The sequence below is a fragment of the Lissotriton helveticus genome, chromosome 12 (genome assembly GCF_964261635.1).
Source record: "Lissotriton helveticus chromosome 12, aLisHel1.1, whole genome shotgun sequence".
In the NCBI taxonomy this organism is placed as follows: Eukaryota; Metazoa; Chordata; class Amphibia; order Caudata; family Salamandridae; genus Lissotriton; species Lissotriton helveticus.
Window position 1 is genome coordinate 460,880,270 of NC_136073.1, and position 25,486 is coordinate 460,905,755.

Here is a 25,486-nt window from a genome sequence, read left to right on the forward strand (position 1 = left end):
AAAACAAGCATTAATGGCGTGAAGCGGGCGCCACAAGAGGTTCGGAGGTAGCGGCCTCCATTTTGCAAGAACACCAGCCTGCAATTTGAACAAAAAAATATTTGCAATGCAATAGGTATCGCAGTACAATGCGAGACCTATGGCGCTGGAATGCCGGCCGCCATTTTCCCGGCTGCTTACTGCGGGCACGAAGTGCTTTGCTTACATTTAAACACGTCGTGCATGCAGTAAGAGAAAGTCAATAATAGTGCTCCCAGACTAAGTGAAACCTGGTATTGTACTTAACTGAATTAGGGAGATGGCAGTTGTGTGCAGAACCCCATACTCTCTGCCGCATCCCCAAACTTACAGTGATTTCCCTGTGTGCAGTAAAACACACGGCAAAAGAATGCATTATGAAAGTGAAAGTGTGCATGGCGCGCTGTCAATACATACAAAAAAAGCTACCGAAACAAAGATGGCGTGGGCCAGTCGCCATGGGCCCTCCCAAAAGGCAAAAGGGGGGTAACAACAAAGCCCGATATCCAATCACACGCCACCGTTTGCCATAACGGATGACGCAAGACAATCGGAAAGAGAGGCGGGGATTCAAGTCCCTTTCTAAATCTTGTTTACCATAGCTCTCGCAGGCGAGGAGCTCATGTGAGCTCCAATGCTAGGCGAGACCGAAAAACAGCATGAGTACCACAATAGTGGCAAAAGGTCCAGACTACCTGTGAATGGCACATACAATCTGACCTCAGCAGGTGCAAAGCTACCCACTGGGACATCCACTACTAGCCTTCTCCACAGCTGCACAAGCCAGGCACAAAACATCGAAGCACTGCAATGACTCTGATTCCTACCATTGCGTCTCCCACATGTGCATAGCATACTGGGGGACGCTGAAATCACACTGCATATCCTGCCGCACTGCAAGCAGGCACATACCCAAACCCTGCTCCATGCAAAATTAGGACAACCAACTGCTGATGAGCTGAAGGGTAACATCCATCCAACCAGGGAGTGCTATTAGTGGCGCTATCTACAAAGATGACCATACAACATCTTCCCAGTACAGTTGGGACCGGAACCCTTGCTGCCGAGGGACTAGAAACACCAAAAGCAAAAGACCATGCCGCTGAGCCACAACTTCTGGTCCTACCTGAGAAAAGGCAGATTGGTGTGAGTTATGAAGATTGATAGGCCTGTCATGGGGATGAGCCTTGCATTTACACTGTGTTAAGTTAGCATGAGCTTTTTAGAAGTTTAAACGCCATTTTTCCTTTCTGCTGCCTTTGCACATGACACACAATATTAAAAATGTTTAGAGTCTAGCAGACTGTTTTGCTTCACACGAGAATAATGTGTTTTTCTATACTAGCAGCCTTGCTTGGTAAGCTTTGTCTGAACAGTGAGTGCCGAGGCCTTTCAACACAGGGGTTGTTGTTTGGTCTGATCAGCGCACGTTCTAGACATAACATATATGCAGCTGTGGCCACCTCTGATTTTTGGCGCGTTTAATAATGCACTGCGCAGTCATGCTCACACACTTGGAGAACATTCGCATGCAGAGAGCTGGTGTAAAAAATTATGTGATCCATTTCTACTAGGACCAGAGGTATGGGGCCGCCCTTGACAACCCAAGAGACCTTCTGTAGATATAAAATAACCTACTATCAAGGGAGGGTGATTTCTAGGTTTAATCTAGCTTTTTTTCATTTAGCATTTTAACATGCTTTCTCCCTTTGTATGTTATGGAATAGTAACTATGCTGATAATCTTGTTGTTTATAATATGTCTGCTTGTATTAACCAAGATACTGCGCCTGAGAACACGGCATTAGAAATAAATATTTCAAACTTGCACGTGTCTTCATTTACTCCCCGTTTTGGACTGGCATGAGAGTATAACGAAAGAGTGTTCATGTGTTCCCATTGCCTGAGGTATTCTAAGTTCCATGTTCTGGGTTGTCTAATCATTGGGGTTACGGAAGAACCAATGAGACACTGATTGCTAGTCTGGTAAGGGATTTTAGCTACTAAGGTGAGTTTTGGTACACCCTAATTCACTGAGGTTCCAAGTCTCTATGCACAGTTCTGTGTACGAGCAGAATCCCTGCTACAGGGCTAGCATTTTCACAGCCTAAGTGCCCAAAAAAACAACAACACAAGTGTGATATTAAGTGCGGCACTGCGAAAACAGGATCCCCAAAAACACAGAGGCAGTACCGTCCATAGAAACTTGGCGGGGAGAGGACTGAATACAGCTGGTGACCATTTTCCCTCCAGGCAAAGAATTCCATTGATTTTTGCCAAGCATACCCTGAGAAAGCTACTCCTAGCTCACATGCTAGGTCAGACTGTTAGAGGGGCGATCCCAGGGGAGGACAGACTCGGCCACTGACCACCCTGTGACCCACCTCTCCTAGGAACACAGCCGAGCAATGGTGGGAGATCCTCAGAGAGAGGACCTCGAATCTAGGATCGTACGCGCTGCGTTAGCACCACTCGACAAAGGGACACCACACCGTAGGATAAAGAGAACGTATTCTTTATATCTTCCTGTAAAATGGATCTTTATGATCCGCAGATTCTTATGTACAGGTGAGCAAGGGCTCAAAGAGTCTCGGTAGGGGCAGGGTAGCGGGACAGTCTCAAGGTTCAAAGTCACTTGCGGGTGCGTATCCGGCGCACAGCTCTCAATCCTCGAGCCGGGGGATACGGGGGGATCTTGGGTCCAGCCGGACCAGGATAGTCTCTGAGCTGCGATCGAATCAGCAGGGCTCGAGCAAGGAGGTAGCAGTTCTTATGGTTTTAGGGAGCCGCGATCGAATCAGCAGGGCTCAGGGGTCTCAAGGTTGCAGGGGAGCCGCGACAGCGTCAGCAGGGCTCAGGTGGTCTCGAGCAGAAGTCCTTCTCTGTCAGGTAGGAGCCGAGACAGCGTCAGCAGGGCTCGGGTGGTTCTTCAGGTTGCAGGGGAGCCGCGACAGCGTCAGCAGGGCTCAGGTGGTCGTCGAGTAGAAGTCCTTCTCTGCTCGGTAGGAGCCGCGACGAGGTCAGCAGGGCTCACGTAGTCCAGGATACAACTGACTTGATCATGCCAGAGCAACCCTTGATATAGGACTCCTCGCCTTTAATGTCCGGAGTCCTCGCAGGCAGGGGTCTTAGCACCTGGGAGCCGGTTGTTGGGGGTTCCGCCTCAGCGGCTCCTTTCATCCTTTCAAGTTGGGTCTGGAGGGATCCCAGACACTCAGCAGGCCTGGAGCCAGCCCTCAGGGAGGCCGGATGGGTGACGAAACTCATCTCTCGAGGGGTGGTGGGAGGTGTGATCAAGCTACTCCTCCCTCTCTCGTTCACGGGGAGCGCTCTACCCCCTGGCCGGGTATGGCACCGAAGGCCGGGGTCGGGCTGGGGTCGGGGCGGCCATCTTAGGTGCAGGGACATGGGCATCGGCCTCGGGTACCAGGGAAATGGAGGAGAGGAAGGGGAAGCCCAGTGTCGGGGATGTGGGTCATGGAGGGAAGGGTCGGGGGAATCCGGGCCATGGGGTGCTGCACAGGTCAGGAGGGGTTACTACGGGTCAAGGAGGACCACGCCACGAGGCCGGGTCCAACACAGACAAACATGGTCATATGTGACATATTCATTCCCCCCTTTGTGTCCACCACAGGTGCCCAGCAGCTCAGGAGATTATCGAAACCTTGCCTTCTCTGCCACCACACCGCAAACAGGAACAGAGGTGCCGAAGAGCAACAAGCGCTCACCAGCCCCACAAAAAAGCTGCTCCTGGCCCTCAAGCTCCACTATGCGGACACTGAGCCCTGTGCAGCTGGAGTGCCTGCACTGAAAAAGGGCTGATAAGCTGGTCACTGCGGCAACACTGCCCCACATAACCCAGCCAGAAGAAGGCAGAGCAAATCTCCGGCCGGTTGAACTCAGCCCAAGCAACAGGACTTGCCCACCGCGGCTAGAGAAAAGATCCACAGACCTCCGGTCGGGAGAAAAAGCATCCCCGTAAAATAGGAAAAGTCGGCCCCACCATGTGCAGATGTCCCACAGGACCCAGAAAACTTACTGCCTCAATAATTGCTGGCATCGTACCGGGACGAATTCCATCATGCCACCCCCAGGCTCACCAGCACCACTCAGCGATAGGGAAGCTGCTGAACAGCTGGAGCATCACCTGCCCTAAAGGAGTGAAAGCGCAAAAAAGCAACAGGAAGTGAGAAGGGATTTTTATCTGCTGGAAATGGTTGTGATTGAAGGCACATGGTCCTCAATGAGTTATGTTATGTTATGTTATGTTATGTTATGTTATGTTATGTTATGTTATGTTATGTTATGTTTATTTATAGCGCGCACGGCTACTCAATGAGTGTCCTGATGCGAGCAATGGAAAAGGAGGCAAAGACCTCGATGAGGCTAGAAGAGAAGGGTTTTTAGTTTTTTCTTGAAGATTGTAGGGTCTTGAAGGCTGCGTAGTGACAGCGGAAGTCGGTTCCAGGCTAGAGCAGCTGACCTGACAAAGGAGCACGCACCCAGCCTTTGGCAGTTAAATCTGGGGATCTGCATCAAAAACTGAAAGGAAGAACGCAGCTGTCTCGCTGGTTTGTAAATAGCAAATCTCTTTTGAAGGTAGACAGGACCTAGACCATATGAAGCCTTATGAGCAGTGTTCAGCATTTTGAATTTTATCCGAGACTCTACTGGGAGACAGTGCAGGGAGTACAGGTGAGCACGCACACTACTCCTCTTTGACAAACCCAGAAGGAGTCTGGCTGCCGAGTTTTGGACTACTTGCAATTTCTTAAGGAGGTAGCCAGGGATACCCACAAAAAGTGCGTTCGCATAGTCCAGACGGGAAGAGAATCAGAGCCCGGACCACCGTTTGTTTGGCAGGTCTAGGGAGAAGAGGAAGAAATTTCCTCAATGAGTGAGTTATCATGGCTAGAGGGACCGAGGAGTAATGACTAATAGGTTATCGTACCCTCGTGTATACTAAGTAACATTTTAGGAGGCAACATGAAAGTTCTGGATAATTTATAGACTTACACCAACTGCATTAATTGCTTTTCTATAGATCTTGCATCAGCGGCAGATTCTCCACAATGGCGGAGGAGCGTCGCCTCACAGAGAATGGAAAATAAAACAATTTTATTGTCATTATATTTTTCACTGGCAGCCAATGCTACAGAGTGTAGGCCGGGCCAGGCAATCCTCTTAACACTAGCGATGGACTGGGAGGATATGTGGAGGGCACTTGTAAGTGTGCATGTCTGTTTGGCCAGCCGCCTTACGCCGGCCAAACAGACATGCAAACTTAGAATTTCTCGTCCCAGCTATATTGTACAGCTGGGTGGAGAAATGGCACAGGCTCTCAGCCCCTTCGCGAGCGCTTAACCAGGCTGCTCAGACCAATCCATGTGCTGCTCTCACAGCATGAAAGCAGCATCTAGATTGGGTCGGGAGTCTGGGAGCCTATGCTGGTCCAGGACTTCCAGAAGAGGAGCACCGAGGCATCTGGCAGATGGGGCGTCAGCAAGAGAAGCAGGTAAGTGGTTTTATTTTATTATTATTTGCCCCCACGCAGCCTACCATTTTATTTGGCAGCAGCCGCTGCTGTCTCACATTAAGGAATAATAACAGATTGTCTGTTTGCGTCTCTATCTTTGAAAAAGGTGATATGATTGAACAAGCCGTATAGAGTTCCAGTGATCGTATCACCTTTTAAAAAACATTTAACTGGGATTCTTCTTCCCTTCCCTTGCTTTTCCTTTTATTTTTTTGAAGTTCACAAATACGCCTGTGCACCAAGCATGCTATTTGAATATGCCCACTATACCTTAAATCTTGTGTCACTAATTTTTCTTTTAAGGACGTCATAGCTTGACAAAAAAGTTTCTTCTATAAGAGCAAATACGGTTTCCTTTTTTCCATGATGGTTAAATTTCTTTTTGGGCACTATCACGAATTTTAAGGATGAAAGTACAATGCACACAGTTTTGTTTTTTTCGTGCACTGTACTTCACAAGAGGTGTCTTATCTTGTGAAGTTGGCCAAATCACTATATATATAACTTTATCCAATATATGTTGTTTTTTTGCCTTGGAAAAGCCCCTGCCTTGCAGGCACTAAATGGAGTGAAGCATGTGTTGGCTGCAAAAGAAGAAAATATAAATAAGGCTATAAACACGAAAAGAATAAAAATAAAAAGTCTAAAAATTCACCTGTGTGGACCCCTTTTTTTCATCAGGAACCTCATTTTCTGACAACAGTCTGAAAAAGCAAAGAATTATTGGACAATTAAACACTCAGCACCACAACAAATTACTTTTATGTTGCCCTCCATATTTGCATTTGTTAGATTATGTTGTTTCTGTAATTGTTTTCATACTGTGCGATTCTGTAGGCTGTTGTGTATGTGTGTCTAGCAGTGTAGACGTTGCTATTTCTGGGGCACTCAGACAGATCGCCTCTGCCACTCTGCGCTGAAGCTGAGATGGAAACCTGTTATTGTGGGCAAAGACAAGAGCCATGGGCTGACTCACGGTAATGAGCCATCACCTACGTTTGAGGCGGCTCCATGCCACTCTTACCAAGCAGCATTGAGATAGTGTGTTAGAGAAGTGAAAAGGAATTGCACTTGCCAAACTTTTCTGACCTAGATTTCTCAGCTGTACAGTGATATGATATAATACTGTATTTGTAGAGTGCAACTAATGCCCGGAGGCGTCTAAGTGCTGCACACACTGAGAAAGTAAAAAACCTGAAAAGGGGGAAAAATCTACAAAAAGAATTGGGAACCGAACTACCCTATGTTACTGAATTAAGAGCCAGGCTTTAGGTGCTTTCCTAATAGCTAGCAGACCAGAAGCTGAGTTTAGGTGAGGAGGCATGGAGTTACATAGTTGGACGTGGCGGAGACGAAGCTCCTACCACCCCAGCTCTCGAGCTGATAATTTGGGACTTCAACTAAGTTGGCAGCAGAGTATTGGAGCTCTCTTTGGGGAGAGTACTTGGAGAACCTGTGTTTAAAATACTCAGGACCAGCCCTGTGTAGGGCCCTGAAGGCAATACAGAGGGCTTTGAAATTGATCCCTGCCTACATAGGAAGCCAGTGAAGATTAGCAAGCGCAGGTCTAGCGGACTGCCACAAGAGAATTTTTAACAATAGTCGGGCAGCCACGTTTTGAAGTATCTGAAGTCTGGCCAACAGATTCTTTTGAAGACTGACAAAAAGGGGATTGCAGTAATCCAGACTATAGAGAATGAGGACAGAAACCACCGTTTTCTGAAGGGACTCTGGAATAAATGGGAAGATTTTTTTAACTATTTTTTAAAATGAGAAAGATGGAGGAGGAAATCGGTTTGATATCCTTCTCAGGCAACGCAGTGAGAATCTGGAACTCATTCCCGCCTCAGCTCCGGACCACCGCCTCCTCCCAGGCCTTTAAAAGGGACCTCAAAGTTCTCCTCCTCCAGAGACACCTCCAAAAGTAACTCACGTTCTCTCTTTTATCTGAAGGAAGACCTCCCACTACTGAAAATTTCTACTTTCCATGACCATGGAAGTGCCTTCCCAGTGTGTTCTTGTGGTTAGAGTGTTTGCCTTTTATTGCAGTATTATCCATGTACTTGTGTTTGGTACCCTCTTGCAACTTGTACTCACCACTTTGCCCCTGTAACACACGGTTTGCTTCCTCTCACATGTTTTTTACCTTTGATACTTGCACAAGTGCCGCCTTTGCCTACGTAACGTTTGTTCTTGTGCCTGAGTGTCTAGCATATATTGCAGTATTATACCTCAAATTATACTTTGTTTTCTCTTGTAGCCTGCACACCTGTCACTTTTTCCTCCTGTGCACTTTTTACTACCTCATGTATTTTTGGTTGCTCACAATTTTTACTACCTCATGTATTTTTGTTTGCTCACAGTTATCACTTTACCGTATGTAACGTAACGTTTGCTTTTGCAATCTGTTGTTCGTGTAATGTTCTTAGTTTGTATCATTTCTGTTTCTATTGTGAAGCGCTCTGACGCCTTCGGGTAAAGTCCGCGCTATATAAAATTGCATAAATAAAATAAAATAAAAATAAATGATATGATATCTGAAAGAGAGCTTAGTATCAAGCATTACCCCAAAGTTATTTGCTTTTACTCCTGGGTTGAGCAGGTTGCCCAATTCTTGGGGCCACCATTGAGGTGACTAGAAGGAAACATTGGATCCGAAAAGCAGGACTTCAGTCTTTACCGAGTTCAACCTCAGACAATTTTCCAGCAGCCATTTGCTGATCTGTTGCATGCACTGGTGAACCCTAGATGCAGTGCCCTGAATATTGCTTGATATTGAAACAATAATCTGGGTGTAATCAGCGTATGACACCATGACAAATACAGATTTTGATGAGTTGTGCCAATTGGGTTGCATAAAAGTTAAAAAGAGAAGGGCTAAGGGAGGAGCCCTCGGGCACCCCACTAGGAAAATGAAAAGGAATGGATACTGAACTGACAATTCCCACTACTTGCTCTCCAAATGTTTCAAAGGATTTGAGAAGGGATAGAGCAGAGCTACCAACCCCCAAATCCTGAAGACAGCTGATCAGAAGATGGTGGTCGACTGTGATGAATGCCACTGAGAGGTCCAACAGGATCAGTGCTGCCTTGCCGCCTATGTCCACTGTGCATCTGATTTCCTCTGTTGCATTAATAAAGGGCCAGCTCTGTGCCAAACAGATTGCGAAACTCCAAAGACCAGTAGCCCTTTCACACTTCTTAGTAATATTCACAATAGTCCAAACTCATTTTAATAATGTGATCGTGTTTAGGTCGAGCCTGGGCAGCGCATGCTCTGCTCTGCAAAGCATGCTGTATTAGAGTATGGACTTGAATCTCCGCCCGTTCTCCGGCCATATTTTTCTTTAGCTTCAGTTACTGTCCTTTGTGAATGCTGGCTTCTGATTCGTTGATAGGCTCATTAGTCCCTCATTAGTACTGCTTTGTCATCATTTGTAACCTCCCATGAGGACTGGCCCTTTTACTTTTGTTGTTAAATGGTATGTCTTATTTCGTCTGTAAGCACTATTTTCTTTAATGAGTTTCTCCTACTGCAGGCACGATATGCTTTCCTGCAACATTCAGCGCGCCATGCGTGCTTTCACTTTCCAAGCAGCTAGGGACAAGGGCTGCCGCTTCTTTGAAATTAAATAGGTCTCGCATTTACAAGTGTTTGAGCTATTGCCATTGTAAATGTCAATGACTTTAATTTATGTGTTAATTTTCAAAAACGATAAATAAAAGGCATTGTCATTTACAATGCCAATAACTTAAACTCTTGAAATACGAGACCTATTGCATTGTAAATGCTAATTTGTGATCCTTGTAGGCATGATAATCAAAAACTCACAGAGAAACACTCTAATCCTAGTTACTGCTTTGATTTTCTTGCTAGAAACTGTCACTGTTGGAAGTAGAATGTCACTCAAACGCATACTAAAATCAACAAAATGTCACACATAAGCAGACTAAAAACTTGGCAGCTAATGTTGTGAGTTCACGTATAAACAATTTTTGCGTATTTAAGGTGCGAATGAGAATTACGGTTCGTGTAGCGGATATTAACTAGCGAATTTAAGCAATTGTTACGTTTTGAAATCATGTCATATTTGATTGCGAATATACTGCTCCTAAAAAACACACTGCACAAATCCAGGACCGCGGGTATCAGTAAAACACAGCGAGAAGCTACCGCCACCAAAGATGGAGTCCCTTCACATCTGAGCAGGTGCCCTTTAAACCCCAGCACGTTCGCTTCACGTTGCCAGATGCGCGGCTGGCGCGAGCTGAGGGGGACCAATAGAAAGACGTGTTTCCATCCACGCCATTTCCTAGCTGGCAGAGCGGGGTTATCGAGCAACGGCTTCTGCGTGTCACCTGCACAATCTCCCGGAGGACGTCCCCTCGTGCCCCGTGGCAGCGCAATTGAATTTACTTGATTAAACATGGGTGCCATAAAAGGAATGCGAACGGCTGGATTTTTCCCGGTCAGAATTAATCTTCTAAAACCGACTTGTGCTTTTTTTCGTTGTTACGGAGCATGTTGCGGGCATTAATATACTAAATGGTTTGCATAAGCTGTCTTAGACAGAGATGATGCTGGCCGGCAGTATAAGCTTGCGTTTTTATATGCATACAATCTGTTGGAGGGTGTGTTTGTGAGCACCGCGGCAGATGCAGCAGAAGCCGGGCAAGCCCTAAGAAGGCAGAAGCAGCCAGCCCCCTGAGCCTGCCTCCGCCTTCTTATCCTCCCCTCCTCCTCTTCCTCTCCGAGCAGCCACATCTGTCCACCTATTCCTCCAATTTACAGGGCCCAGGGGGCGAGCACCGTTCAGGAAGAACCACGGCCCTCTGGGCAGGGGAGCAGCCGGCGCAGATCGATACAGGACACAGAAACAACTACTGTACTCCAGCGCTAATGGAAGAGCGTTCTTTTAGGAAGTCAATAATTATGGCTGTATAATAACCACGTCTGAATGCTGTGGCGTGGTCCACCTCAATACACAAGTACTCCTAAAGCGTGCAACGAAGTAGGTTTGCGCGAGCATCATATGCTTAGATGTTTGTACTATATTTATTTTTAATAATTTTGCTATTTTTAATTTTATTAGGTGCTAGCGTTAGACAAGACTCATTGGTTTTATTACAATTTTATTTAGGGGCGTTCAGCCAGCCCTCTTCATCCATTGGTCTGTAAGTGTGTCATTCGCATTTTGTTTCCGCCCATTACAGCATGCACCACAGGGCAGTGCATCAGCCCACTTCAGCCATTGTCTAACTTCACTATGGATGATTGCCTTCTGCCCTTTCACAAGGAGCACATACACACACAAAGATGTCCCTTAAGTGCCAGGGACTACAATGGCAATGTGAGCTTTTTGATTGTTGAGACCAAAAAAGATTAATGGTTTTATCCAGTAATTTGTGTTTCAGATTGTTGAGAGCCCATCAACTTCCCTAACAATAATGTTTTGCATTAACCACGACAAAACGAAACAAGCACTGACAAAACCAATAGGCTGTTTGTTCCTAGGGAGAGTCAGAAGAGTTGGCTATGCAAATGAGAAGGGGCACACAGTTGTGACTTTGTAGCTCTTTCCCAAACTCATCTGCACTTTTTAATTTCTACTTAAATTAATGAGGAGGAAGTGGTTCAGGGAGTTTAGGAAAGTGCAGAGAAGACCCATTGGCATGCTATAGAAGAAATGTGTTCTCATAGCAGATATTTTCCCTCTGAAGCAAAAAATCTATATTTCTGAAATTCTATAAATGTCCTAAACCTACACCTCCAGTTTACCTCAATGCAGAGAATCCACTTTCGTGGAGGTTTAAGAGACTGGCCCAAACAAGGGGGATTAAGGAATTCATAAAACTTACCTCATTTAGACCTATCCCTTTGATGATTTACATAAAGTAATATAAATCGACACTGTGTCTGTGTGTAGGCACATGCTCACACATATGCGGAATCTGATAGTTTTTATGTTTTTTAATTAAGCACTTAAATTCTAATTTCTAGGTCCCTGGAGTTATGTTTGGTAGTTACTTTCTGAGAGTTCCTGATGCTGGGGGCATTAGCAACTCCAGGGACAGAGTTACCGGGCACTATGCACATTATGAATTTCCAGAGGAATCAAAACTTTTTGTCTCCATCCACGGGTTATTGTTAATTTTTCCACCCCTGTATTATTTTACAAGACTGCTTTACGTAGGTCAATTCTCAGGATGAAAGACCCCAGTTCCCCAGTGTTCCAGAAGGACTTGGAATTCTGATGGGCAATACCGCCTATTACCAGTACCATAGGAATTGAGTGACCCTCCAATATCTAGGATATTAACTGAAAAACAAATATGTGATCTTAGGTGTAAAGACTGAGGGGGAAGTGAGTATATAGTACGCTGGGATACATTTAGGACACTCCTACCCTTGGTGTTGAACAAGTAACAGCGGAAAGATCCATCACCTCCACAATGGGAGGAGAAATACAGGCAGGTGAAATTAGTGGCGTAGCAAAGGGAGGGTGGGGCAGTCCATTACGGTTGGCATCCGTTTTGGGGCCACCCACTGTTACCTGCGGCCATTGCGGGGCAGCAAACGCAGGGATCACCAGCACCCACCCCCGCTCTTACCTGTGGCCATTGAGGAACGGCAAACTCAGGGATCGCAAGCACCCCCCGCTCTTAACAGAGGCCATCGCAGGGCACAAATGCATCAACCATCACGGGTGGCAAAAGTTCTAGCTACGCCACTGGGTGAAACACTGAGTAACGGTCTGAAGGAAGTTTTGGTGGGTATGCTCCAAGGATCATTGTTCAGCAGAGAAGATGCATAACACACCTTCACAGGATGAAGGACCAAGCAAACTGATTTAAATATACCTATGACAGAACCCATTATGAACTGCTTCTGAAACCAACATAAACTTTGCAAGTTTACTGAATGGATTTAGGTAAAATTATGCAAGTATAAACACAAATACAATCAGCAAGACAGCACATTTTGAGGCCACATCCCACCAGAGGCTGCACAAAAGTATAAATCAGTATTCATGTGCCACTGCTGGACTGGAAGTTCACATTTAAATGACCTCTGTGATGGAGCTTGTGTTACAGTGCTGCAATTGAAGAAGGCTGAATACAAATCATCGGAGTCACCATCCTACAGAATGGAATACTCCACTCTTGAGAAGGAGGGTCGTGGTTTCAGAGCTTTCCTTTCATTGAGAAGTAAAGGAACCCTGAATGATACAGGAACATGTTACGGCTCAATGGATTGGAGCCATCACCATTGAATAGGAGCTCAGGTCAGCAGCACACAATCACCCTTATGGCTTATGATGGTAAAGTGCAAACCTTAAAGCAAAAATATCAGACACTAAGATTTATGGAGCATTTCATTGTAATTTTCAACAAGGAGCACCATTACTTAAGGATCGACTCCTCAAATCGAAGTCAAATAACTAGACGCTGAGAGCCTAAATGAAAGTAGGGTCATGTTTTTGTTCAACGTCCATCACCGTTTCTAATCTCATCACCTTCTCTAAGTATCAACACTAACTGTCGGTGTCTTATGGTTCACAATACTGATCTTGTGTAAAGCATTTCTTGCAGAAATTATGTGTTGGTTTGAAATACATTATAATGATAATCTGCACTTTATATAATTGAAGGGGATTTTAACGCAGAGTTGCCCTCTTGACCTCACTAGGCTTCTGTTCTTTCCCTACCAGAATGGTCGAGGTTCAGCAAGATGTAAAATGGTTTCAACAAGATTTCAATTTAAATACTACACAAAGCTTTAAACATACTACAGAAAAGGGCATTTTACTAGAATATCATTGTCAGTATATTGTCTGACAGATATCTTGTCTTAAATATTGTGTCTAATATTTTGGTAAACAAGATTTAAGACACAATATTTATGGCAGACAATATTTCTGTGCGTGATATTCTGAAGCACATTTCAGGACAAGCCTATGGGGCCTATTCACAAAGGCAAGTGTACATTAGGAAAACTGCACACATGGTAGTATGCCTACTTACTGCACGTATGTTTACAAATGTAAGCAAACACTGCACTTACTTTTACACAGCATAGTAGGCACACATTTCCTTCCCCTTGCAAATAGGCTAACAAAGACAAACATAGGTAGATGTAAGCCTCAATGTATGACTTTAATGTTACTACAAGTAGCACTGCAGTTGGAAATTGTGCACTTCTCCACCCACTGTGTGTAGGTGTATTATTACTCTTACACTGTGTAAAACTCTGCATAGAGAGAAATAAGCAATCAGAACCTGACCACAATCAAGCACACCAGGCACCAGTCACAAGTGAAGCACATAAATCTAGCCCTGGCCCAAGGCTCTGCCCTCTTGCTCTTGTGCTCCTTGGCCTCTTAGAACCAGATCCATGCAGCAACCTCCAGTATGCAGAACATTGCACTGATGAAGAAGAGAACTTCCCGCAGCAGAAGGCATATGTTGTTGTCAACCATAGTTGACCACCATGGTGAACTACACATACAATGAGTGGAGAAAGCAAGGCAAGGTAGCTGTATGGCTGGATGATACCAACCAAGTGAATGGATTGGGAATGTAGGCACGCATCCTAGGGGATATAAAAAACGGCAAGATGAGCTAAAGCGTGTGAAGAATAAATATAACACAGTACAGGTAATGCCTGGCATGAAACCTAGATCACGCATCCATCTCTCCTCATGGGCTAGCGAAACATCACTGTGCATGTCGATCTGCTGCATTGCCTGCCTGTTCTGGATAACCCTAGCATCAAGTGAGATAAGTGGGACACATCATTAGATTTCTCCATTCCAAACACACTGTGCTACTGTCACCATGACCACATAAGCTGACATAGTATCAAATCCCACCCTAGCTTGTGAATTATACCTTCAATCCGCCAGACACATGTACGCACAAGGCTCATGTTGACTTGTGTATCCTTGACTTCTCCCAGGCCCTGTGCATTAAGCGTCACAGGCAGCACCAACTCCACATGCGTCAGTGGTTTTAATAGGACAGGAATGACAGCACATCCCAATCATGCAGGCAGGTGTGTGGCAGAAAACAGTGCAAAATATATTGTCTAGGGTAACCATTGGCAAAAAATCGATGTAGTATGTTTCTGCACAGCCAACATTCTTCCCCCTGGAATAGATGGCTCACCATTTCCCAAACTGTGGTTCAGGACCCAAATGGTGGGTCGTGAAAAGATTTTTTTGTGGGTTGCGAAATTCCTGGTGTATCTAAGTAATAGTTGAAATGAATAATTCTGTTTATGCACAAGTGCAAAGGTCCTGAACGATGTCCCTAAGTCAAGTTTTCAAACAAACCTTTGGAAGTATTTCCAAGCAGGGCTCTAGGTGGACTTCCAGTATTTGTTGCTGCAGTTTTTTTTATTTCAGAGAGCCATTTTAACAGAGAATGTGCTTACTATCTGCCGTCATACACAAACATACCACTTGTGATTGATTTGCACACATAAATTGAGAAATATGGCTGTGGCTTAACGGCTAGAGCTGCTGACTTTGGATCTGGGGAACCCGGTTTGTATTCTGGCCTTGGCTCAACATACTTTAATTGTGTGCAAATCACATAATCTCCCGTGCTTATAATAAAACGAGTCTGACCTTGTGTAATGTAATATAATCTGGTGCTCATGATGTAAAGTGCGTCAATTCCCTTGGGCAGTGTTAGTGCTATACACAAATTATATATATAGATATATATATTTATTTCACAGTATAGTTAAAGCAACGAACCCTGTCGGATGAACCTCTCAAGACTTGAAATGTGTCACTCGCTTGCCTCAGTATGAGAGCAAGAAACTGGAGGCAGATTTACTCAGAATGGGAGCAAGTTTATCGAATCCACTGATAAGTATTTTTTGTCATAACAAATGGAGGTGGACCAAGTAGCCCTCTAGTGAGCATCGAAATGGAAACAAAAAACTAGAACAAACAGTATTATTTTGCTGATAGCAGTAGTCTACTTTGAGGCTGGGCCAGTCAGCAATCCATATCAGGGTTAACGGGATGCAGAAAGGGTCCATCCATCATATTGTTCTATAAACTCTACATAATACTAAGGCAGCTAAGAACATGTCTTACTTTTCATTCACAAATACAGGTCATGGAAGGTAGGAGTCTCATTAAAGGGCTGGTGGAATAAGCAAGAAACGTGGAAAATCCCCTCCTGCACGGATGAGGTAATCATGCAAGAATCCTCAGTCATTAAGAGAGTGTTTTAGGAAGTAACATACAGATTTGAGTTTTGAAATGTCTCTCTTGAGCCGCATTTCCTGGGCTGAAGAAGACAAAGAAACCCCAAGCCAAGGGACTGAGCCACAGCCACGTCTGAAAGGAAAAGGGCTACCGTGATTCGATCGAAAGATGTTTAAATCAATCACAAGATGTCCCATAATCATTGTTTTTTCTCCAACCTGAAGCCACAAATTGTAAATCAATTAGAGGAAGTTTTTTATTGCAGCAATTAGATGCTCGCTGCTGGATGTGGTATGTAATAGGATTACGCACACCCTTGGGGGATTAGGGCATTTAGATGTACCTTGAGCCCCAACGACACCTAGTAAAAGCATCACGAGAGCACACTTAGACTCTCTAGTATGGCTGCTCAATTTACATACAGTGAATTATATATTTATACGCAGCAGCGTCAGCAAGCACTATTACATATTTACCAATTCCTGTAGCACACCAGTGGAAATAGCTGTACGCATGTCAGTACTTGTGTAATAACATGCATATTGTTGTTCCTCCGTTAGGCCAGTTGGTTACACAACCATAAAGCTCCCTAGTGCCTTCCTAGATTTTACATCTTCTTGAGGGAGAAAGCATACCTTTTTCTATCACCTTGAGGTCACTGCAGAATGTCACTCTGCATTTTCAAGGTACCCATGGAATGTAGAGCAGCTATTCGCACTACTTTAAAAAGTAACAGCAGGTGGGTGTGGCTTGACTCAACATGGCGTAAGATATGTTTCCCTGGCGCTCCGGACCCCAAGGCCTTTCCCGTCGTAACCCATTGCAACTGGGCCGTCAACCTACTCATCTAGTGACACACTGGAGGCCTGTACACCCCTGTAGCCTCAGGCAACCGTATCACAGGTGGGGGACTAGTTCTGGTGCTGCGAACCGTGTCCCTGCGTAAGGGCGCGAGCAGGGACAGTGCCGCTGCTATCTTGCCTGGGCCTTGGGACCCTGTTAGTCCAGGCCTGTGGAGACCACCGAGCATTATGGCTTGGTGACCTGAGGGTGCATCGGCACCGGGGTATCAGAGGCGAAGAATGGTCTACATCTCCTGGCCCCCTGGTCGACGAGAGATGGAGGGGGCCAGGGATTAGCAGCATGCAGACTTGGGAGTGGGCTGGCCCCAGTGACTCACGGTGAGGGCCCAAAACCACCTGGAGACCCTGAGCTGTCCGTGCTACTCCCGGTGGCATACCAGCCGGGTACAGACTCCTGTGGACACTGGTACTCTCTCCCCATTGAGGCTGACAGGGGTGACGCAGTGGTGAGTGGGTCTGGCCATGGTGCGGCTGATGGCAGCACCTGGTTAGCCTGTCGTGGGGTTTGCTGCTTTGGGAGAGCCCCCACTGGGTCCCGGGGGAGATGGGACTGTGGGATCTGATGTGCGCGCTGTCACCCACTTTGCAGTACCTGTCACAGAGCTACACGCAGGGATCTGTGGATGGCCTGAGACTGCGACCCTGCCCTTAAAAGGAAAGAGTGCGAGGGTGAAGGGCAGAGGGGAAATGAGTGACTGCTAAAGATTCCACTCGCAGGGAGAGTGGGGATACGAACAAAGAGATCGAAGAGACTACACTAACCATGGCAGGAAGCCATATCAACGTCCTAATAGAGAACTCTGGACTGGAATTCCTACCTTCAATTATTACAGTTGCCTAGACATGGTGGATTGACCGCTACCACACTCCCCACCAGCTAGGTCTCTGTCTAAACCCAGTGTAGGTTTATCCTCCCCATCAAACAACTCTAAGCTCAAAATTCTCGAAAAGACTCAAAGTCTGTGTAATACTAGATTATACCAGAACCCCCGGAAAAGCTCAATCCAAAAGTCAAACAGCAAGCTTAAAGTCATTCCTCATAATTCTACTCCAGACACCACATGGCAGCTTCCTTTATCCCCTCCCTCAAACAAAAGGAACGCTGAGACTATACTGAATGCAAATCATTTAAATACAACAGCAGAGGTAGAACTCTCAGCCATAACGACTCAACCTGACAGCACTACCTCAGCCGCCGAGAGGCATATGTTATTCTGGAATGTGGCGGGCCTAGCATCCAAGTACACGGAGAAAACCTTCTTGGACCTAGCTAACACAAAAGACATGATTTGTCTCCAGGAGACAGGGCTGAACGATCCAATCCATCTGGTGGGATACAGAACGTACTTCTCCCATGCAACAAAGTCACATCAAGGAAGGAGTAAAGGTGGATTAATAATATATATTTCTAATCTATGGTTAACCCAAGAGATTAAGATCATTGCACTCCACCAGAATTATCAGGCCATCAACATTAAAGTAAACAACCAGGTTATTTATACAGTAATACATTTTTACAATAATATGTGTTTGACTGATTCAGTCAAAGTCCTTGGCGAAATTAGAGACATGATAAACGAGCAACAAACTAAATACGCCAAAATAACACATTCAACAATCTGGGGTGGAGATTTTAATTTACATATATGCAGCAAAAGTAACGCTCCCATCTGTGGGATTACGGATGATCAAGATAACCCCCAGGAGCATTTCTCTCACACGGAAGAAGGAAACATCATACAGGCCATGATGTTTGAGTTAGATCGAGGATTTGCAAATAGGATAACGACTCCGCCAATCCAGTTTACTCCAACTTTCCATGAAAGAGGAGCCCAAACCTTAATCGACTACATACTAGTTTCCATAAACAACGCTGCATGCATAAAGAACTTTGCAGTAAACCGTAATGCACTAAGTGATCACTATCCACTTACAATAACACACACAGAATTTGCTCACTGTAAAAACCAAGCTGTGGATCATCTGGGTTTATTGCATCAAGATGCACTTACTCTAAATAGACTGAACGGATTTACTCTAAAATGGGGCAACATAGACCAAGAAACATTCAGCGTAGGAATAATTAATAAATGCAGGACCCACATAGAAAACTGCTTAAATCCTGCCACAACGGCACTTGACATTTTGACCAGCTATGATATAATAGTGAAAACTATAGCCAACGAACTAACTAAACCTAGGACGCAAAACAACGGTCAAAGGAAAGGCTGGTTTAATTCCTCGTGCACAAAGGCCTACTCGGACTTAAAGAAAGCCCTAGCAAAAAAAGATCGAAATAGAGAGGAGATAGTGCAATTAAGGAAATCATACACGCAGGCACTTAAACAAAGGAAAAAAGAGATGCAACGTAACCTTTGGACCCAACTGACAAACAGCAGCACTCAAAAAAACAGTGCAGCATTCTGGAAAATAGTTAAATCTCCATTCCTAAATGGAAACAACGAGGGACCCTCCTTAGATGTTGCAATAAATGAGACGGAATGGGTGCAGCATTTCTCGGGGGTCTTCAGAGAGGAAAACTTTGTAGCTCCGGCTTCCTCGCTTATCCTCCCACCAGTGGTATACCCGATAAACATAGAATTCACTGTCAATGAAACAAGGAAAGCAATAGAGATCGCTAAACACGGCAAAGCGCCAGGACCGGACTCCGTCCCCATGGATTTATACAAATTTTTACCAGAACTATGGTCCCCTTTGTTAACAAAAGTCCTGAACGCAGCAAAAGAAACTCACTTACCTAATTCCTGGTCAACATCTATTCTGGTACCTATCTTCAAGAAAGGCAACAGGGATAGTCCTGCCTGTTATCGTCCCATCTCCCTCCTGGATTCGGCCGGAAAAATGGCAGGGAGGATACTTCTCGACCGTCTCCAGGAGTGGTCAAAAGAACATGGGAAAATTTCAGATCTTCAATACGGGTTCAGGGCTGGATTGAGCACCGTAGACCAAGTTTTGAACCTAACATTGCTGGCCGGAAAATATACAACAGCAACAAAAACTAGCTTACACATGGTCTACGTTGACCTTACGGCAGCGTTTGACTGTGTGCAACATTCAGAACTTTGGTCCTTAATGCTGCAAATGGGAATCGACTCAGCTATTGTAGACTTCCTCCGCGAGCTATATTCCGGGGCCACGGGAAAAGTACGCTATGGGACCGGTGGCCAACTCACAGACAGCTTCACAATACAGAAAGGAGTTAGGCAAAGGTGTGTGCTGGCCCCCTTCCTATTCACGCTCTATACCAACGGACTGGAAGCTGCCATGCTACACGGCGTAACAGATTACCCAGAAATCGCCCGGCGTCCATTACCAGCACTATTGTATGCCGACGATGCGGTGATTCTTGCGCGTACTCCAATTCAGCTGCAAAAGGCTCTAAATAATTATTGTTCCTTTATGTCAGGTTTAAATCTAAAAGTTAATATTAAAAAACTTACGTGATGCATGCCGGCAGTAAGGGGAAAAAACCGAAGACAATTTTCGTGGACAAACTTCCGCTTGAAAGAACGAAAACCTATTCATACCTTGGCATCACCATCGACGAAGAGTTTAAATGGAAAGTAGCTATAAACTCTCGCAAGCTGTCACTAATTAAAACAACCGGTGCATTAAAAGCATTTTCTCTCCGTCTAGGAAAAAGACCTCTGGCCGAGATGATAAAGATCTATAATGCAAAATGCATCAGTACGGCGATCTTCGGAGCAGGAGTATGGGGAATCGCAAATGCTGAACAAATACAAATAGTGGAAAATGCATTCTTAAAATTCTTATTAGCAGTCCCAAAGAGCACAACTAACTTTGGCTGCCATCTTGAACTCGGATTGGATCATATTACTGACATCATTAAGATCCAACCCATAATGTTGTGGCGAAGAATATGGGCCACCGACGAATGCCATCTTACAAGAGCAATTATTAAGGATTGTATGAATCTAGAGCACATGAAGAAGATAAAATGGTTATGTTACGTAAAATCGTTCCTCTCAGATATTGGCCTTTCGAGGTTTTTTGACGAACCGCAGTCAGTAACAGACATAACAAAAAAGGACCTAAAAAAGGTATGTCTGTCTCACTTAACCCAACTGAGAATAATGACTGAAATAAGAAAGACATCAGTCCAACACTGTCTAATGATTCAACTGGTTCCATCAATTCAACCGTATCTGCAACATGACCTAACACAATTTGAAAGACTTCTTCTCACTCGTTTCAGGTTCAACCTCTTCCATATCATGGTCTTATTCCCCACTCAAAATGTATGGACACATAACTCGATACCATGCCCCTGCGATCTTATTTCCCCTCAGTCCACAATTCACGTTGTTTTCTTTTGTAAATTTTATACCCCGTTTCGGAAAAAGTGGATTTTACCAATTTTAAAAGTAATGAAGATTAGAACATGTCGCCCCGCATTCTTGGCGTTGCAGTTTCTCGAAAACAGTTTGGTCTCAAAACCAGTGGCACACTATCTAAAGTTGTGCCTCAGACATCGCACAAACTTATAAAAATCACAGAGACGTATAAAATCATGGACCTTTGACAAAATACTGATCTTCTTTTTTAATTGTGATCAATTTTAACATGTTATGAAATTAATGTTTTGTACTTTTATGGCTTTCTGATTGAAAACCGAGTGACTGCTATCCCCTGAAATAAGATTTTGCTGCTCACTTGTCCGCCCAACGTCTGAGATCTACCCTGGTGCCCCACGTGCCGAGACTGGGCTGGAGGGTCTCCGCAGTTGTGCCTGAATCTCTGTATTAGAAGAGACTACCATCCCGATCCTCCTGCTATAACTGTCCCAGGGCCACACAACAGGTGAAGGATTGCATGGGATAAAGTACTTTGGCCCACCAGATGTGCTCCTGCTGCCGACCACATTCTCGCCAGGCCCACAATGCAACATGATGACCTATGCTTGAGAGACAGTTTCATAGGGCCCTTAGACAACAATTAATTTTTGCCCTCCAGCAGGAGGGGAGTACTGCTTGACCTCTCTGATGCATCCTTATACCTCACTGGGATGTCGGGAGACCCTAGCTGCCATTCTCTTTGCCATCACCTGAGACAATAGATGGACCGATGACACCCTAGGAACTATAGCGACAATAGTGCCCAACTTCTATGAGTGCAACCATCTCAGAGCAATGGTCTGGTGAAGTATCTACCGGCGTATCCCCTTCTTGGCGCTACCTGCTCGGGCCTGCATTCCCTGGCACCGTGGGTGGTGAGGCTGGAACCGCACCCTGTGAGCCTCTGTGCAGCGATACTAGAGGAGCTATCGCCCCATTTATTTGGCACATGACCACTGGCCCATAGATGCAAGACCCACATTTTACCTTACCCTAGAGCTATATAAACACACTCCGATACATGCTCACAGTCTCTTTCTCCTACCTCTTTGTCTGTGGTGATCCGTCATCTGGTGGGGCATGGCTGGGGCACTTGATCAGATGTGTAGGAGCCCCCTATCTAGCTACTCGCACCCTGCCATCAGCTGCGGTCGGTAGGGGAGTACCTGCCGGGGCGGTGACGTGGGGAAGGGGAGGGGTAGGGTGGGGGTTAGTAATGTATGGATAATGGAGGTTTGCAGGTAAGTAAACATTTAAATAAATCAAACGAATTTCGTTGCGCGCACTGCATTACATTTGGGGATGCAGTGCGCGCAACGGAATTCGTTTGATTTATTTAAATGTTTACTTACCTGCAAACCTCCATTATCCATACATTACTAACCCCCACCCTGCCCCTCCCCCTCCCCACATCACAGCCCCGGCAGGTAATCCCCTACCGACCGCGGCTGCCTGCATTGCCCCACGGCAGGTCCACCTGAGCTGCATCTTGAGCCATGACTAAGGACGTCTCTGTCACCTTCCTGTGGCAAAAAGCAAATCTGCAGACTATGGATACCTCCTTCACTAGTGTGGAGCCTCAAGGCATATTCAGACTCGGTGCCTAGCCGCGCGGAGAGAAACCCGAGCCGGTGGTGAGAGGTGGCATGCTACGCGATTCGTGATTGACAACCAGGTTCAAGTGAGCCAAGGTTGAACTAGTACTAAGCAGCCTAGGGCTCGTACATGAAACAGACTACCTTACCCAGAGTTAGGCGTAGGGTAGCGTGAAGGCGGGTGATTCGAAATTAACCTGAGATGGGTTTGGCCTCTGATATCAAGGACTTGGAATGCCTGGATCAAGCCACCCCATCCCAATGCAATAAACAACGCCTGGCTCTCTTGAGGAGTCAGCTGATGGCACAGCATACTAACAGGCCATAATGAGGTTTTCTTGCTCTCAAACAAAAGTACTACGAGGGTGGTAACAAGATGGAGACCCGCTTGGTGCAAAAACTCTGGCAGCAACAAGCTTGCACACACATCCTTGGGAACCAGACGGCACTGAGTGTCTGGCCTACCTCTGAAATGGCCAAACAGCAGGCGTTTCAGGACGTTTACAAGGCCCTCTACGCTAGTGACGAGGCTCCTCTTGACACCATTTCTAACTACTTTGCGGCCCTCAAACAGAGTTGCTTGAAGTCATATTTCTTAGGAAGAGCTCCAGCATGCCCTGAAGAGCCTTCTCCTCTGTAAAACCCTGTGGCCTGATGGCCTGCTAGTAGTCTTTTATCGTAAATTCCTCCCGCAATTACAAGAGCATCTGCATGCCCTATTCAATACCTTCACAGCTGCTTTGGGGCTTACCCCCACCATGTCCGAGGTGGAGTTCTCACTGATCCCGAAGCTGGGCAAAGATCCCTCGCTCTGTGCCTGTTACCGTCCCATAGCCCTTCTAAATACTGATCCAAAACTATACTAAAATCTTAGCTAATAGGCTGTAGCTCTACCTTCCAGGTCTCATAGACCCAGACCAAGTTGGCACAACCAACAGGGGGTCGACAATCTAAGCTATTTGGCCCACCTAGTGGAGAATTCTCACTGCCACACTACCCCGGCATGATTCCTCTTGCTTGATGCAGAGAATGCTTTTGACAGAGTTAGCTGGCCCTTCTCAAAGGCTATGCTGTGGAAGATAGGACTAGGTCCTGCAATGATCAACAGGATTATGGCCCTCTACACCTCCCAAACTGCGAGAATTCGGGTCAAGGGAGGCCTATCCAAAACTATCCACTTACTGGCCCCCTTTCTCCCCTTCTCTTTGCCCTCATGGTGGAGCCCTTGCGGCCATCATTCGGCAAACGAGGATATAGTAAGGATACCTTTTGGGGAACACACTCATAAGATTGCCTTATTTGCTGAAAATCTTTTCCTGACTCTCGCCCAGCCAGAGAAATCTTTCCCGGTGTTCCTCACTCTCCATGCCTTGGAGGAAGATTCAGGCTTCAAGATCAATGTGTCCAAGTCTCAGACACTAAACTTAACTATACCTCCTGCAGACCTTCCGGCGCTTCAATCCCTTACAGCCTTCGAATGGGCCCCTCGATCCATTCAATACCTGGGCCACCGGCGTACCCCAACCATGACTACCTGGACAATGGCAAACTGGCCAGAATATCGGAAATCTCTCTTAGAGGACCTCTGCTGTCGGAACCTCCCACCAGGTTTCGTGGCTGGGCTATTTAAATACTATAAATATGTCTCTCCAGCCAAAAATACTCTACCTCTTTCTAAGTTTACCTACACCAATCCCCCAGGAGGAGATCCTGCCCCTCCAACAGGATATTTGTTCCTTTATTTGGGTGAGAAACACCCTTGCTTTTCAAACACAGTGGGGTGCTCCCTGTGGATAGGGAAGGGCTGGGATGCCCTAAGCTCCTTGAATATTACTGGGCTGCACACCTCCACTTCATTTCAGAGTGAGTTGTATGCGACAGAAATAAGCATTGGTTTCATATGGACCGAGTCATGGCTTGTCAACGCCTCTGAGACTTAGCGTGGCTTAACAAGCAATACCAATAGAGTAGCCCTCCTAACCTCACGGTACTGGGGACAATGAGAGGAAGTGCTTGCCACACCTAGACTCCACCTCACTAGGAGAGGGAAATAAAAAAAATCATTTTTTTAAATGTAATCTTCACACACTCTATTCGTGTCATGTTTCATCATCGGGTTCACCCTGACTCCTAAAGGTCAGGGTGGGCTCAACCATATTCCAGGGAACACTTCTAGGAAAAAAGACAAATGACTAGAACGCGTAACTACAAGATAAAAATTCCTCATCTTCTCCAAGGTAACCCTTTATTCGCAGAATGGATGGGGACAGTAAAAACTAAATTATGAAGGACACCATAGGATTTAATGGTCCTATTAACCTTGCTCAACCAATATGTTTAAACCCTACTCTGACAGGCCTAAAAAGGTCCGGGGCTTTCGTCCAGGTGGATTCAACTGTGGAACTCCCCAGTGATGCAGCTAATTGTGCGATTGATATATTATTTGTAGCATGCAATTGACAACTGCATGTCCTGGTAGGTTTATACTTGCCACTTTTGGTACGACCCAAAGTATGGGAACGAACCACGGGGGTAGGAGGTCAAAGGTGTTTGCCTTGTAGTCAAATCTTTGTGAAGGGTCCCTACCAACACAATTAGCTGCTTAACACAGAGAGTGTTCCACAGTTGAATCCGCCCTGATGCAAACCCATGACCTTTTTCGATCTGTCATAGTAGGGCTGAAACATCTTGATTGAGCAAGGGTCATAGGACCATTAAATCATATAGTCCCCTTCCATAATGTAGATTTTACTGTCCCCATCCGCTCCGCAAATGATACCTTGGAATGGAGTTTTATCCTCAAGTTGCATCCCCTAGTCTTTTGTCTTTTTTGTTTTTTTCTTTTAAGAGCTGTCTTGAATACAGTCAAGCCC